The 16,723-nt window shown below is 51.7% G+C and overlaps 1 protein-coding gene and 1 long non-coding RNA gene across 5 annotated transcripts in view; both read right to left on the bottom strand.

Annotated features, from left to right (window-relative positions):
* Positions 1-16,723, bottom strand: part of TBL1X (transducin beta like 1 X-linked) — a 212,465-nt gene that overhangs the window by 33,593 nt on the left and 162,149 nt on the right. The window lies entirely within an intron of this gene.
* On the bottom strand, positions 11,019-16,716 carry LOC118353628 (uncharacterized). The gene is made up of 2 exons (XR_004812851.2): positions 14,243-16,716; positions 11,019-13,995 (listed from the first exon to the last, which is right to left on the bottom strand). It is a non-coding gene; the product is annotated as an uncharacterized LOC118353628 (long non-coding RNA).

The raw sequence follows: 16,723 nt of genomic DNA, 5'->3' as shown, positions 1-16,723 counted from the left end.
CCGCCGTCCTCTCAGTGTGGGATCAGGGTGACTGAAGGGGGGGCGGGCGCTGATCAAAATACAGATGGGGGGATCCCTGGGTGGCTCAGCGGTTTGGCGCCTGCCTTTGGCCCAGGGCCTGATCCTGGAGACCTGGGATCGAGTCCTGCGTCGGGTTCTCTGGATGGAGCCTGCTTCTCCCTCTGCCCGTGTCTCTGCCTCTCCCTCTCTTTCGATGTCTATCATGAATAAATAAATAAAATCTTAAAAAAAAATACAGATGGGAGGGAGGCCAAGGGTGAGGACGTGGGAGCTGGGGCAGAAAAACCAGACACATGCACATGGAGCTGGAAGCCGTCAACACAAAAGGCGGGAGAGTAAAAATCACATACCCTCATCTCTGGAAGCTCATTTGCTGTCGGTTCACTTCCCCTTTTCGGAAGTGATGGATGAGTCTCACCGGAGCGTTACGTTTTCTGCCCAAGAAGCAATTCTTATACGTAAACTCTCCTATTACCCATGGTGAAAAGCATAAAACTATGTCGAGAATTCTTTTCGATTTTGCAGTCTCAATCGCTGCACGTGTTCATATCAGCTTCACGATATTTTTTAACTTAAAAAAAAAAAATCCTTAAGACCCAGCCCTCACTTTCTCTCCTTTTGCTCTGACATCCTGCCACAGAAAACCGCATGCAGCGAGAACATCTTTATGGGCTGCAGACCTGTTCTAGATGACCCGCCATAACATGGACTTTGGTGTAAAATGGAACTGTCTTGGATGGCGCCCAAAAGAAATACCAGAAGGGCCTCGTTAAAATAGGGTTTCACTTATAACATCTGGCCCGGACCCCAAGGGTGGCGGCTGAGTACAGCGCGGGCCTCTGACTTTTGCAGACCGCGCACCCTGCCAAGATTTTAATATCCTCTCAACATGGGAAACATCCAGGAGGGGAAGGCATTAGTCAGGTTATAAACTAACGTCGCTACTTCCTCCCGAGCCAACAACTGGCTGGGGAGAGGCGGCCTGGCGAGGAAGGCCGCTGTCCCGCCCGGGTTCACAGGGCTCTGTGGTGGGAAGCGTCAGAAGCCTCCAGAAGGATGTGCAGAAACGCAAGGCGCAGACGTGCCACCTGCTGGCACCAGAGCCCCCGCCAGTCTGAACCCCGGGGACTCGACATTCAGAAATCTGCAAACCGTAGGAGCTTGGAGGCCAAGCCGGGGAGGTTCACAATGGAGAGCGGCATTAAAAATTTTTAAACCTTAAAAACTAACGTATGACTTTGGGAAAAACAGAGAAAGCGATTTGGAAGACGGAGAAAGTAACTCCCATGGTTCTGGTTCTACACCTGATACGGCTGCTGTCAGCCCCTTTCTCTGTGCCAATTAGTTTTTATGTTAATTCTTGCGATCATACAATTCTGTACCCCGCTTCTTTACCTCACACAACAGAAGGCATGTCCCCCGCTTGGTAAGTAGTCTCAATAGCCACCATTTGGGTAGATTCTCCCGTGTTCACTCATCCTTTACTCACACTACCTCTGGGTTTACTTTCAAAAAGGAATCAACATGACTGGAAAAAGAAGATGTGTTATAGATAGACAGACAGACACACAATGGAATATTACTCAGCCATCAAAGAGTAAAGTCTTGCCATTTGCAAGATTTCATGACATGGATGGAACTATATGAAGCAAAGTAAGTCAATCAGAGAAAGACAAATACAAATACAAAATCACTCATATGTAGGATTTAAGAAACTGAACAGATGAACATAGGGGAAGAAAGGGAAAATATAGTAAGACAACATCAGGGAGGGAGAGAAATCCTAAGAGACTCTTAACTCAGGAGACAAACCAAGGTTTGCTGGAGCAGAGGTGGGGGGACGGGGTCACTGGGTGAGGACAGGTGATGTGATGAGCACTGGGTGTTACATGCAGCTGATGAATCACTGAACTCTACCTCTGAAACCAATAATACATTGTATGTTAATTAACTGAATTTAAATAAAATACAAAATTTTGTTCAGTTAAACCAAACGAAAGGAATCCACGGCTTCCAAATGCACAGGGCTCGAGTGTTTCCACCTGCCACGAACGTGTGGCCAGCCCAACCTCCCAGTATTTTCTTGTCCCTCTCACCAAGGTGGCTCCTACTCCCTGAACCCTCTGCTAAGTCTCAGGGCCTTCCTTGACCCACCTTCTGGATTGGGCTCGCAACGTTCTGTCCCTTGACTTGCTTGAAAAATCCTAGCTCAAGACCCAGCTCCACGCCACCTCCTCTCTGTGCCCTGTCAGGGGGTCGAGCTCCCTCCGCACACACTTGCAATGTTACACTTAGCAGCCTCCAACAGATGGCCCTCCTAGGCGAGGAGGAGGGGGAAGGCTCCCTCTTCTCGTCTGCCCTTCCCACCCTAGCACCTAGCACGGTGCCACCACGCAAAGGACAACCCTCGGGAGATTCCAGGGCATGAAGACCACGACGGCTGCTCTATCCCAGGACGGCGAGGCCTCCCTGTTGGCACCCACACCCTCTGACAGTACCCCAGTCAGTTGAGGTAGCACAGGGGCAAACATCTTAGTATCTAAGTCATTTATTTTCGTGTATATCGTGCAAATCCAACTGCCTGGCACATCTAAGGAACTGTTTCAACTTATGAAAAATACTCATCAATTTTAATAAAATGTGCCCAACATGCTACAGATGGGATACACACAGCTGAGGCTGGCAAACACGCACTGAGACATGGAGGGCCACAGACACTTGCCAAGGGAGAAAGACGTGAAGAACATGCACTGGACACACACTCTGGGTTACAGGTACGGGGGGAGGGCCCCACATTCCGCTAAGAGGCCTGCACAGGGGCCTGCACACTAAATCTCATGTAAAGGCTGCTTCTCTCCTATAAAGACGGCACAAAGAGCTGCGACAGACACAAAAGTATCTAAACTTGAAAGAAAATTCCTTCTACCCGGATCCAGAGGAGAGATCTGGCCTCAGGAATAGGGCCAAAAGGTCCCCAGGAAAGCAATTCTGGGTCGGTCAACTTGTTTGATGAGGCCAGCAAAGCCTGATACCCACAACTGACAAGGACATTCAAAAAGGAACAGGACACCCCAGTTTCTCCCAGTAAGATAAACGCGAATGTATCAAACACGGTATTAACAGACCACATTCAGCAACGTACAAAAATGACAAAGGGTCCGGGCTGAGTGGGGTCCATTCCAGGAAGGCAGAGTTTCGGGTCAGAAAGTGAATCGATGATCACACTTAACAGAACCAAGAACTGTTTAAAAGAGGAAGATTCAAAACACCTGCGTGGCTCAGTGGTTGAGCCTTCAGCTCAGGACGTGATCCCAGGATCCTGGGATTGAGTCCCACATTGGGCTCCCTGCATGGAGCCTGCTTCTCCCTCTGCTTGTGTCTCTCATGAATAAACAAATAAAATCTTTTGAAAAAATAAAATAAAATAAAAGAGGAGGATTCTGGAGCCCGGTGGCCCGCTCTGAATCCTAGCTCTAGGACTTCCAGCGACGGGACTTGAGCAGGTCAATGTCCACTCCAGGCCTGGGCTTTCCCGTTGGACACGTAAATGCAGCTGTATCTGCTTCCGACGGGTTAATGGTTTTATTCGTCATGTCCTCAGAATCGTGCGTGGCACACCGTAAGTGCTCAATAAATGTTAGCTCCGTGACTATGGCAAAGCCGTGACAACGGAAACAGCCCTGGCAAGATATGAGGAGTGCCTGGCTGGTGGACAGTGGGTGAAAAATGAAAACGGAGGTAAGAGGAAAGATACTCTGGAAGGTTACAGAAAAGGTGGAGTTGTTCGTTCGATGGGGGTGGTCAGGGGTCAGGAAATGGCAATGGTAGGAAGTGGGATTTTTTTTTAAGATTATTTATTTATTCATAGAGACGGGGGGGGGGGCAGAGACACAGGCAGAGGGAGAAGCAGGCTCCATGCAGGGAGCCCGACGTGGGACTCGATCCGGGGTCTCCAGGATCACACCCCAGGCTGCAGGTGACGCTAAACCGCTGAGCCACTGGGGCTCAGTGGGATTTTCCATTAAGGAATGCCTGGGAGCTATGCACCCAAAACAGTCTGGAAGGCACCGGAGGGGCTGGGTGGGCCCCTGGGCTGGGGGAAAAGGCAGCCAATTGACCTCAGACATGACGTGGGGGGGAAAGAAGGACGTCCTCGGGGGCCGTGGCATTTATGGAGCGGGTAGGGAAGGCACCAGTGAAGAAACACACGGTCACGTGGGAGGACAGGGACACGGTTGCGCCCGACAGCCCAGACGACGTGCTCGTCCGTCTGGAAGCAGGAACGGGAGAGGCGGGAAGTTGGCAGGAAATAAAATACGCGACCGCTGGCCGCTCTTCAGGCCCGGGGAGCGGGCGGCCCACCTGTAGTCGCGGGGAGACAGGCACCTCGCAAGGGCCCGCGGCGTCTTCGCTGAAAAGGGAACTTGCGCCATCGGGGACTTCGCACCGTCACCAACCGTGGAAGCAGGAAGCCTCCACGCCAGAGGCATCTTCCCCACAATCGCTAGTTTTCTTGATGTTAATGCCGACGGAATGGTTTGGCCGATCGAGCCAGACCCATCTTTAAACAACTTATAAACGACGCGGTTTTCATTCCGATGCTTTCTGCCCTCTAACCGATCAGGAAGCGCGAGAATGGCCGGTCTTGCATCTTAGCGTTCACACACGCAGGTTAGGACAGTAAACTCAGGAAAGATCGTGCAACTGCAATTGCCCGGGAACCGGGGTGGCCGCGGTGGATGGGACCGTCCGGGACACGGGGAAGAGCAGCTTCACGATCCATCTGGTCACTCTAAGCGGAATCACAATCGAACCAAAACAACGGCTCAGGACATTACACCCGTTCAGAATGAAGAGGAGCTCGGGTGCGACGAGCAACCACCACGAGAGGGTCTGTAAGGAAACCGTTCACGTGCATGGGAGCGTGAACTGAGGATGGGCGCCCCACACCGTGTATTGTGCAAAGGGAACACGGATATGCTTATTCAGTGGAGGAGTGTGAATTATTGATGCCACAAAGCCAGCGAGGGGAATGTTTTATTCTTTTCTAAATGAAAGGCATGGGTATCACATTCTCCAGCTACTTACTCACCCCAACGGTTTTCAGTTTCTTTGTTTGAAGATTTTATTTATTCATGGGGTGGGGGCGGCAAAGGGAGAATCAGGCTCCCTGCTGAAAAGGGAGCCCCAATGTGGGACTCGATCCCAGAACCCCAGGATCATGAGCTGAGCTAAAGGCAGACATTTAACCGACTGAGCTATCCAGGCGCCCTGTTGTTGATTTTTTAAGTACAACATACACACAAATGCACAGATGAGAAATAAGCAACCACAAGCCAGATTTAAACTTTGGGACTGTGGCAGTGGCAGCCACACAGCTTCTCAAGTTTCCGGTGTCCCTGAGCGGATGCTGCGGGCCTATAGGATGGATGCTCCATGGAAACACTGGATGCCAAAGCTCGGGTGGTTAGGACACTTGCCATGTGTGACAGTCCATGCTGCTGGGGGAAGGAGGTGCCATCGCGTACGTCCATGGGGACGGCACACCCGTCCACGCCGATGTTCATTGCTTCTTTCTCCCCTCAGCTTTATGGAGGCAGGAGTGGCATACGACAACATCGCGTCTGTTTCAGGTGTACGACGTGATGCTCTCATAGCCACATACGTTGTGAAATGATCACCAGGATCCAGTGAGTTAGGACTCCATCACCCCACAGAGTTACACGTACCTGGTGTGGCGAGAACACCGACGATTCACTCCCCTAGCGACTTCCGAATATACAACACACACTACTGTGAACCACGAAGTGTGCTGTCCCTTATGATCCACATCTTTTTGCTGTAATTAACTGTGAGTATAACCATTACTAAGTCCTGTGAATTCTTTCAGCAAACCATAGAATCTGAAGGTGCTCCTGGGGGGGTCCTGACACCCCATCACAAATACGCTGCTTATGTCTGTGGGAGATAGGAAGGCGTGTCTTGTTATTGTTCCACAGGACTTCGAAGGTTCTTTTTACCCGGTAGTAATGTGGACACATGATTCAGATCCTCCTTATTTATTATGTGATGAAAGTAATGCTTTCCTTTATTATTTCTAAAGCAAAGACTACCAATATTTCAGAGAAATGCTTGCCTTTACTGTTTCATAAAACTCCTCTTTTTAAACAGGAACACACATTAGCCAGGAAAAGGGGCCAGTTCAGTCAAAATACATTTTTAGAGACTCAGCTGAACAATAAGCCCTGAACTTTTGTTTAAATTAAGACAGCTGAACCATTTTAAAATGATTTCCCCAATCTGTGGAAATGCGTCTTGCATAAGAAGGCATGAAGTGGTCTTTGGAAACACAGTGCAACCTACCGGGTGATTTGTCAGGGGCTCCAATGGTGGTGGGCAAAGCTGCTTAATCACCTTTGTCGACAAAATTATTCACAAATATTGAGAGTAGCGCCCTGTCCCTGATTATCTAACCTCCTTGCTAGAAGCCAAGAAAAATTTTTGTTTTTTTAAAAAAATCAGATGGAAAGTCTGCTACTCCCAATTATTTTATTATCTGCTGGTGAATGCTTTGGCAGACTTCCGCCTTCCTAGAGGGGAAAAATACCCTGGAAAATTTTAATAAAAATGAAGACTGCATTTTGCTCATTGTTAAAGTCTATTTGAGTTCTGCAGCAAAAGGAATCAAAACGTAGCCCAAGAAGATAAAGTGTGAAGAAACAGAATCCCATTAAAACTCCATTTACTAAAAAACCAGTGGAGGAAAAACATCCTATACTAAAGGATCTGCATCAGTGCTTATCAACTGGGGGTGGTTTCACCCTCCAGGGTACATCTGGGAAAGTCCAGAGACATCTTTGGCTGTGACAACACAGGGGAGGAGGAGTGTTGTTGGCATTTAACGGATGGAGGCCAGGTTGTTGCTCAACATCCTATCATACCAGGCAGCCCCAGAGGACAAAGAATGACCCAGCCCCAAGTGTCCAGAGTGCTTGAGAACCCTGACCGTAATGAATAGGCTGGAAGCCTCTGGATAATGCGTTATGTGCAGTCAGCCAGAGTATCTCCATGGAATAAGACCCTCAAACCTGCCCACCGCTCTTAGGCTGACCACATCCATGTTATAGAATCCTTTGAGCTGAATATCGTAAGGGGGCCTTTTTTTCCTTGCCCTTCCCCATTTTACTTTTTTAAAGGATTTTATTTTGAAGTAATCTCTATACCCACTCGAACTTACAACCCCAAGATCAAGAGCCGCACACTCCACTGATGGAGCCAGCCAGGTGCCCCCATAAGGGGGGCTATTTCATTTTTTTTTTTTTAATTTTTATTTATTTATGATAGTCACACAGAGAGAGAGAGAGAGGCAGAGACACAGGCAGAGGGAGAAGCAGGCTCCATGCACCGGGAGCCCGACGTGGGATTCGATCCCGGGTCTCCAGGATCGTGCCCTGGGCCAAAGGCAGGCGCCAAACCGCTGCGCCACCCAGGGATCCCAGGGGGGGCTATTTCAAAACCATTTTAAGACTCACTTGAAAAGGAGTGGGGAAGAAGCCACGCATAGGCTTTTATCTCCAGTAAAAATGCAGGCTGCCCAGTGTCTACAGCCCCAGTCGAAAGCAGAATTCTTTCCTGTGATAATTCCCCAGGAGGAGGTGGGCGCAGTGTACAACGTCCACCCGCGTTGGCTGAACTCCCAAGGATGCAAAAATTTGAGTGATATGAGACCAGTGCTATTCACCTTCGGATGATTTTTCATTATTCTTCTGCTTCCAGAAGGCTCAGAAGGTTTGTATGGCCATCCATTTTCAAATTAATATGGCCGTTACTCAAATCTATTATACAAAAGAGTATCCCATCAGAGCCCGGGCCCACAGGATGGCTAATGACCTGCAACATTTAATTAAAATGTCTTGACTGTCTTTGTATTAGTGACCACTCTCTCTCTCTCTCTCACACACACACACACGCAAAAATGCAGATAACAGATGTGCAAAATTACATTTTTTGGTTTATTTTTTATTTTATAATTTGGAAATTATTATGGACTCATGGAAAGCCACAAAAATAGTAGAGTCCTGTGTTTGCTTCATCCAGAGTTTCCTCCGGGGGGCATCTTCTCTTGCTGTACTACAGTATCAAAACCAAGACAATGACTTCTCGTTGACTGGTCGCTAGATTGCAAACCTTCTGACCTGCGTGTGTGTCTGCTCGCACGCGCGTGTGGCTAATCTATGCATGTATAATTTTATTCTGTATGTCCATAGGCATGATCATCGCCACAGTCAAGACAGAACTTTTCCATCAGCACAAAAGAACTCCCCAAACTACGCCTTTGTAGTTACAGCCACCCCAACCCCTAGCAGCCATGGCTACAGTCTTCTCATTTCCAGTTCAAATGGGACCATCCAGTACGTACTGTTCTGATACTGGCTTGTGCTAGCCAGCACACTTCTCTGGAGACTCATCCACATTGTGGCACATATCCGTAGTTCATTCCTTTTTAATGCTGAGAGGGACCCCAGGGTATGCAACTACAGTCTGCGGAGCCGATCATCCAGTGAAGCACATTTGGGGAGTTTCCAATATACTGTTATTACAAATGAGGCTGCTGTTTTCTGTTTAATTTTTTAAATAACTGGATTTTATCAGACAGCAATCTAGCTTACAAATGATGCTGCGTGTGCCAAGGACTTGTCCCAAATGCTGTAGAGTTCTATTAAAAAGCCCTTGAATGTAGAGACACCTGGGTGGCTCAGGAGGTTGGGCGTCTTGCCTTTGGCTCAGGTCATGATCTCCGGGTCCTGGGATCAAGCCGAGTTAAGATTCCTGCTCAGTGGGAACTCTGCTTCTTCTCCCTCTGCCTCTCCCCCAACCCTACTCACATGCTCTCTTGCTCTCTCTCTCTCTCACATAAATAAATAAAATCTTAAAAAAAAAAAAAGTCCTTTAATATAATAACATCCATGTGGAATTCAGGTGCTTTCTTCTCTTCCTCTGAAATAGTCTACACATGAAACTTCTTACCTCTAACACTGTGAGTTATTGTGGTGAAACACCCGTAACACAGAATGTACCGTTTTAGCCATTTCTAAGTGCACAGGTCAGTGGCATTAAGTAATTCACACTGTTGTGCAAACATCACCACCATGCTCTCATCTTCCAGACAGAACTCTCATCTTCCCAGACAGAAACTCTGCCCCACTCAACACTAGTCCTCATTCCGCCCTCTGAGCCCCGAAACCTCTGTTCTACTTTTGTGTCTCTGTGAACTTGACGACTCCAGGTGCCTCACGTCAGCAGAGCCTTGTGGGTCTGGCTTATGTCATTCAGCATCAGGCCCTCAAAGTTCGTCCACGCAGTAGCCCACGTCTGAATGTCCCTCCTTTTGTAAGGCTGAACGACATTTGCTTGTACGGATGCAGCATATTTTATCTGTTCATCCACCGTGGACCCTGGGGTTTGTCTCCACTGTGATTTTCTGAAGGCACTTTCTACTGTACCCCTCAAGGCAGCAGCTTATCTCTGCAGGAAGGGGAGCACGCCTGTCCATTACGTTCTCCAACACCCCTCCTGCTACAGCTGCTCACAGATCTGCGATGGTGAACAGGGACAGGAGTGACCTTCCATACAAACTGCTCGCTGTCTTTAACCAGGCAGAGACAGTAAAAAAAATTAAGCAAGAAGCCAGAGGAAGAGGAAGACAGGAAAAAAAATTAAGCAAGAGCCAGACTTTTGACATAACTGACAGCTCCTGGCTCAGGAAGCAGGGCCTCGGAGAAGTGTCTTCTACTGATGAACTACAATTCCCAAGAACCCTTCTTTCTATTTATTTTTTTAAAAGATTTTATTTAATTACTTGAGACACAGTGAGCGAGCAAGAGCAGGGGAGAGGTACAGGGAAGCTGACTTCCCACTAAGCAGGGAGCCCGACACAGGGCTTGATCTCAGGACCCGGGGATCACCACCTGAGCCAAATGCAGATGCTTCACCGACTGAGCCCCTCAGGTGCCCCTTTCCAAGGAAACCTTCTTGAATCTAGGTGGGCTGGCTTTCAAAAGTGCCATTTTACAGGCCCCAGGTCACCCGGTGTTGTTTCTGGGGGCCTTCTGTACCCTCTATCTAAGGTTTCTGAGCAAACAGTGGGCAAGTTGCTGTGGGCACCCTCCCCAAAGAGGAGACCCACCCCATCAGCACCCTACAGGGACCTCCCCTAGCTCACCCAGCACAGCCAGGCACACTCTCTTACCCACACGCGCTTCTTTCCCCACCTGCCCCAGGAAGTGGCCGTATACACATGCGTGATTTTTAAACTGCTCAGTAATCTTTCCAGAAAGTAAAAGCTCTCTGTGTTTAGAACAGAACAATCTTTAGCTTTGTGCCAGAGCTCGCTGTGCAGACAAAATCCCGCCTAAGCCTTACACACTCTCCTCTCAGGTCCTAACCACATGGACATCGTATATGGGCATCGCAGGGAACAAAGGGGTGCTTGCCACCTGGCAAGGAAATCTTTCCCATTTGTCTGGCCTAGAAGCTCCCCGAGATGAAGGCGGAATGATATCTAGGTCCTGCTGTGAACCTTGAAAGCCCGAATATGTAATATTTCACTATCCTCCTGGATGACAGATAATCCAGAACCATCCAAGGAGGAGACGTGATCTGGAACTATGTGTTTATTACGTAAATCAAAGGAAACAGGCCTAATTCTATGTAGCTAGTCAACGCGTGTGTGGATAAGGCTCTTTAGGAAAACAGAAGCTGTCTAAGATGTAGATTTTCATTTTAGGAAACTGCCAATGTTCCTCTCTGAATAATGCATGTTTTGTGATGTTAATAGAGGCAATAAATATGTATAATAAATCGGCCTCTCCACAACAAATCAGAAGTTCTGTGTAGAAAGAGTTTTCCATCATACTTGAAACCGTTCCCAATAAAGAAAGAAGTTCATCATCCTGCTGATTTGTGATATATGATAAATCAATTTTTACCATCTACCATAACGATAAGCGCCTTTTATTACCTGAAATGTCTGGAACGACAGCCCTCGGGGCCGCACAACTTGGTAACATACCCACACCGCACCCGACAAAACAATTTCTCGCCTTTGTTTCTTTTCCGCCAGTGGAACCACCACCGATCATGGAGCGGTTTTAGGAGCGTCCGTCTGTCCTCTGCGGGCTGTTGGCATGGGTCAACCTCAAGGTGGGGAGCCCCCCGAGCACCCGAGGTGCCTGAGCTCGGCCGCGAGCAGAGTCTCGGGGGCCCCGCGTGCAGGAATGGTGTTTGTGCCCGGGAGCCCGCACAGGGGGACGCGTGTCCAGCCCCGCGCCCAGTCGGGTCCCCTGGAGGGCCGGCCAGGCTGCACGGTGGCCTATTTCCATGCCTGAAGCTGCACTGCTGAGGAGGGAGAAGGTGTGCGCTGTGGATGCTCCCTCACTTAGATCCGGGCGATCTGGGCAGCCCGGGTGGCTCAGGGGTTTAGCGCCTGCCTTTGGTCCAGGGCGTGATCCCGGAGACCCGGGATCGAGTCCCACGTCGGGCTCCCTTCTCCCTCTGCCTGTGTCTCTGCCTCTCTCTCTCTCTCTCTCTCTCTGTGTCTCTATGAATAAATAAATAAAATCTTAAAAAAAAAAAAAAGATCCGGGCGATCTGGTCACTCACTGGCGGAAACCACGGCCCCAAACAGGTTCAGGAAGGCTAATTTTAAACCCAAAGAGGAAGTGTAAAACTTCATCGGGATCCTGCAGATGTATCTGCCGGGGCTGACGTCCTTTTACCTACTTTCCAGTAAGCCCTGCGGACAGGCACCAATCCACGCTGCTACTCCAATCAAATCTACAGAACCACCGATGTTTAGGAGTGCCTCGCTGCCACTGACCCTGAAAAGGATGCGGGGGCCTCCAATGACCTTCAGCCCACACGAGTTACACGAGCCAGTGATCTCACGCCTAGATTCCTACCCAAGAGAAATGAAAGCCTACGATCACACAGATCACACAGACAAAAACACACCGTACGCAGACATTTCTCAGTAGCTGCAGTTGTCATCATCAAAACCTGGGAACAACTCAAATGCTCCTCAACGGGAGAATGCCCAAGCCAATGGCTACTCATTCTTAAAATGGAATATTAGTTAGCAACAAAGAACCAGCGACCGATGCATCCAACAGCACAAATGGACCTCAGAGGCACGGTGCTGAGCGAAAGCAGCCAGGCTCCGAGGGCTGCACGCTGTCCCAGGCCACGGCCACCAAGCTCTGCGAGGGCAGAAGTACGTGGACAGGCAACAGGTCTCTCTCCCCAGCCCGGGACTCTTTGGGGTGATGGGCTTTTCTCCTGTCTCGATGGCACTGGTGGTTACAGGACTGGATATGCATTTGGCAAAAGCTCTAAGCCTGTAGTCTTCCAAGGGTGAGTTTTGCTGCACGGAAATTACACCTTCACTGAAAAACAGATGCAACACGTGACGGGGGAGGGAGAGGTGGAGAACGAGTCCCGTCGCACGAGGAAGGGGGAGATGTGCCTTCTCCGGGACTGCCGCCTGGGACCACGGAACCAGTCTGGGCACCACCTAACGATCGTGGGAGATCTGGCTCCAGACGCCCGGCGCGCCTCTGCTCTCTGGAGGCAAGCGGGGCGCTGGCCGTCTCTGCTCCTGAGCCACGGAGCTAGCCTTGCGGACAGCACGTGATACCACAGATTCTCACCTTCGGCACAAACCTGCCAAACCCAGGCATTTCGGCTCTTTCCCCAGGGCCCGGGCCAGCCCAGGCGGCTCCCCCCGGGGTAAGGGGTCCCCTCGCTCCAGCAACGCCAGCGTCCACCGAACCCCTCCGCGGTCGGATCTGGGAGGAAACCGCTCCTTCACAGTCCCGAGTTTGCGATGAAGCCCCGGAGGAAACGCTGCGGCTGCAGGGGCTCAGTGATTTCCCCACTTTTCATACAGCGTGGGAAGGGGCGTCCGCCTCCAACCACATTCCGCGCCAGCGGGGCAAAGCACTCCCGGTTCGGCAGCACCTGCAGGAGCTGCTCGCGGAGGCCCCCGCGGCCTGGAACCCATGCCCCGGGCTTCTCCCGGCTCCTCCCGGCCCTGGGTCGGGGAGCGCCCGCCACCACCTGCTTCTCCACCAACGGCCCGGCAGCGGCGGGGACCGACGACGAAGCCCTACCCCTCAGGGCCCGAGGCAGCCCGGGCACCCCGGCCCGTTCCCGCTGCGCCCCCAGCGCTGCCCACCGACCGACGGCACCTGCCCAGGCTCGGACGCCCGGCGCCCGCCTCACCCAACGACGGCAACGAGAGAATCGCCCCTTCCCGGCAGGTGGCAGGATGCACCTCTGGGCGTGGAACCTGCCTCTTCGCTTCCGGTGAAGGCCGGACCCGAACCGCAATGACCTCAATTCTGCAGCCTGCGAGCGGAGGAATGAAGCCAGCCCGTTTCTGAGCTTCTCTCCCAGGTCTGAAGACAGGCGACCTGGATTGTCCCCCCAGCAGCGGGTCATCTTCAACGCACTGCCTCCCCGCTCTCTCGAGGACAGAAACCCTCCTCTGGGGATGCAGCATCCTCACCGATGCACAGGACACGGGGACGGGATGAAGACAGAAGGTGCTGGGACAGGATGGCCGGGAACGGCACCTGCTGGCTCAGCGCGCAGAAGGCAGGCTCGCCTCCAGCTCAGCTGGCCAGGACCAGCAACCCCTGGGTAGGGGTCCAGGAACCTGCTGTCCCTGCACATGGGACGGTGAGCTGGGACCTGGTGGGGCTGGCCCTGGTCGGAGAGGCTTCAAAGAGCGCACGGACCAGAGAAACAGCATCTTCCTCACGCGAGGCCATCCCCTGCCCACGTCCTCCCTCCCTGCTCCACAGCCCCCTCTTCCACACAGGGCATAAGGGTGGGGCCTGCTATACAACACCTGGCAGCAGAGAACCTTCTGGTAGAGAAAGCCAGATTGGGAGGCGTTGAGGAATGGATCACCTGCGGTAACACAGGGCTTCGTTTCAATGACTTGCTCTAGGCAAGCTGGGCAGAGAACAGAGATGCCCGAAGGGGAGGCGCGGTCAAGGGACACATTTTCCCGGTACCTCCCTTCCCCGCAAAGCCAGAAGGGAGACACTGACAGGCTGAGACGATGCTCTTTGCCCTGGGTGGGTGCTCAATAACTAGGTGCTTAACTGAAACTTCAGGATTTGAGAAAACATAGAAAACGACCCCAAAAGAACACCTGGTATTTCTTCTCTGCCTGCTTGTGACCACGTCCTCGTGGGGGCCTCCGGTCCAGTCCAGGGCTCACACAGTCCTTAGCTGGAAGCTCAAGCAGAGCTTCCTTGACAAGGTCCGTCTGTCCGCGACAGGTGGGGCCCTATGCAAGGATTCCCACAAACAGGGCAGAAGTTCAGGGATGCAAGATGCTCAGAGGTGAAACTCTGTCCTCCTGTCCCCCGACGCCCCTTCTCAGTTGTCTGGTTACAGAAGCTTTAGCAACAAACAGGAGCCAGATGTAAACAAACCCGAGAAAAGGAAGTGCGGCCTTTCTGGGGCAGCGATGCTGGCTGTTTATTCAAAGAGGCCAGCGGTGCTCCGGCCCCATCGCCCGGGCCCTGGGGACCAGCCCGCCTGGAGCCCTCTCCCCAGGCCACGCACAAAGTTTTCACATCATTTATTCATCCTGAACCTCAGCCTGTGATTTCTTCAAACATTTTGACTGTATTTTGCCTTCATCCTATCTCTGTGCAGAGGGGTTTTAAAAGAAAGGAGCCTCGAATTCAAGGCTGGAAGTCCACAGGGGAGCAAGCAGCTCTGGGTGCCTGTCAGCTGGCCGCAGGGCCGCATCCGTGCTGCAGGTGGCGAGCTCCCCGACTTCCCGGTGAGGGAGGTACCAGAGCCGCGCGACGTACTCCCCAGACTCACGGGCTGAGGTCGGACACATTTCACCACTCTCACACCATATCTGGCAACGGCCGATCCCAATGATCTACTAGATGTGCAGAAAGACTGTGCGCTTCCCATGAAAATCGCTCGCTGGGGCCCCCCAGGGACACATATGCGGGCGGCAGAGGTGTGTGCTTGTAACGTGCCACGAGTCCCGTGTACTCCATTACTCTTGCCCAAGCTAACTTTTTTCTTTTTTTTTGGCAGAGGAGAAGAGGCTCCAGTGGGGCAATAGCTTGTTCAAAGGTCAGAGCCTGGGATCGAGTCCCGCATCGGGCTCCCCGCAGTGAGCCCGCTTCTCCCTCTGCCTGTGTCTCTGCCTCTCTCACGAATAAATCAATAAAATCTTAAAAACAAAGAGAGAGAGAGAGAGAGCAGTAGTCTTGTGCATACTGTATGGGTCAGACCGTGTCCTGCCCCAAATACCTAAGTTGAAGCCTAAGTGCCAGTACACCTCAGAGTGACATTATTTGGAGACGGGGTCACTGCAGCTGCCACGGGGATCGGAGTCAACAGGGGGCTGGGTGGGGTCTGCTGAGGTCCGCATCCAGGAGGGCTGGTTCTGCATCCAGGAGGGCTTGTTCCGGAAGGAAACTGTCCCGGAAGGGAGACCGAGCAAAGGAGAAACGGGGACAAGTGTGGACAGAGGGAGAAACCCGGGGAGGAGGCGTGTGACGGCGGAGGCTGGGCGGCTGGCACAGCCAACGAGCAGCGCGGTGGCCCAGGCCTCGGGCTGGCAGCGGACACGCCGGGCCAAGCACCTGTGCTCACGCTGCCTGCCCGGCCTGCTGCTCAAAGGACTTCGTGGGCGCAGGAAGCGCACGCACACAAAGCCCGAGCCCAGGAGGGGCCACTGCCACCCCCATGACGGGGCGGACGGCGCCAGAGAGGCCGAGGCAGGCGTCCCTCGGGCCCTGGAAGGGCACATACAGGGCTACAAGGATGTTTTTCATCGATGTCATTTGTACATCTTAAATGAACTATTTTAAAGCTTTCAAAGCTGAAAGACAATACTCCTTTGGAAATTAATTAAAAAATCTAACAATGTTAATTAAAAAGGAATTCAGAGTGTTGAGAAGTTAAAAAAGTACCCACAAGCAAGCCTCCGAACTGTGCTGAGGCTGCCCTGGGTGGGGCAGCGGCGACACTGCCAACGTGGGAATCCAGGCGCAGAGGCGTCTAAGGCCTCCTCAGAGGGCTGCCTTTGTCCTGTGACAAAGCCAGGCCAGAACCCGGGCCCCGGGCGCTCGTCAGTCCCCTTCCCACCCCCTGCGGATCCCAGCTGCCACCCACAAGGTCCATTCTGCCGACAGGCAGCACATTTCTGGCCTGTTCACTGCTTATCATAAAGTAACTTTTTGGTCATCATCAAAAGTGTTGGAAGAGACCAGAACCATCCCTATGTTTTGGGATATTGCCAAGGGCCCGTGGTGGTGGTGGTGGTGGTGGGGGGTTTAGGAGCTCAGCACATCAGTGGTCTTAAATCTGAGCGGTTCACACGTACACACAATGAACACACACCAGCCCTTCGATGCCCATTTCCACATCTATCCCAACTGCTCTTGACCTTGACTCCAATCTGATCTCATCTGGGCAGAAATGTCAAGGGAAGAAAGAACACGCGTCCTATCCCACCCCGGAATTGGGCAACCCCAGCACCTTCCCCTCCCCTTCAGCTTTCTCAGTAAGAACATCATCTGCCCTTCTTCTTCTACTGCCTGGGCTTTCGGTCCTTGGTGGATGGTTCCGCATGTGGCATACTGCAGACGACTTT

The sequence above is a fragment of the Canis lupus genome, chromosome X, assembly GCF_003254725.2.
Source record: "Canis lupus dingo isolate Sandy chromosome X, ASM325472v2, whole genome shotgun sequence".
Classification (NCBI taxonomy): Eukaryota; Metazoa; Chordata; class Mammalia; order Carnivora; family Canidae; genus Canis; species Canis lupus.
This window is presented reverse-complemented; position numbering and strand designations above follow the sequence as displayed.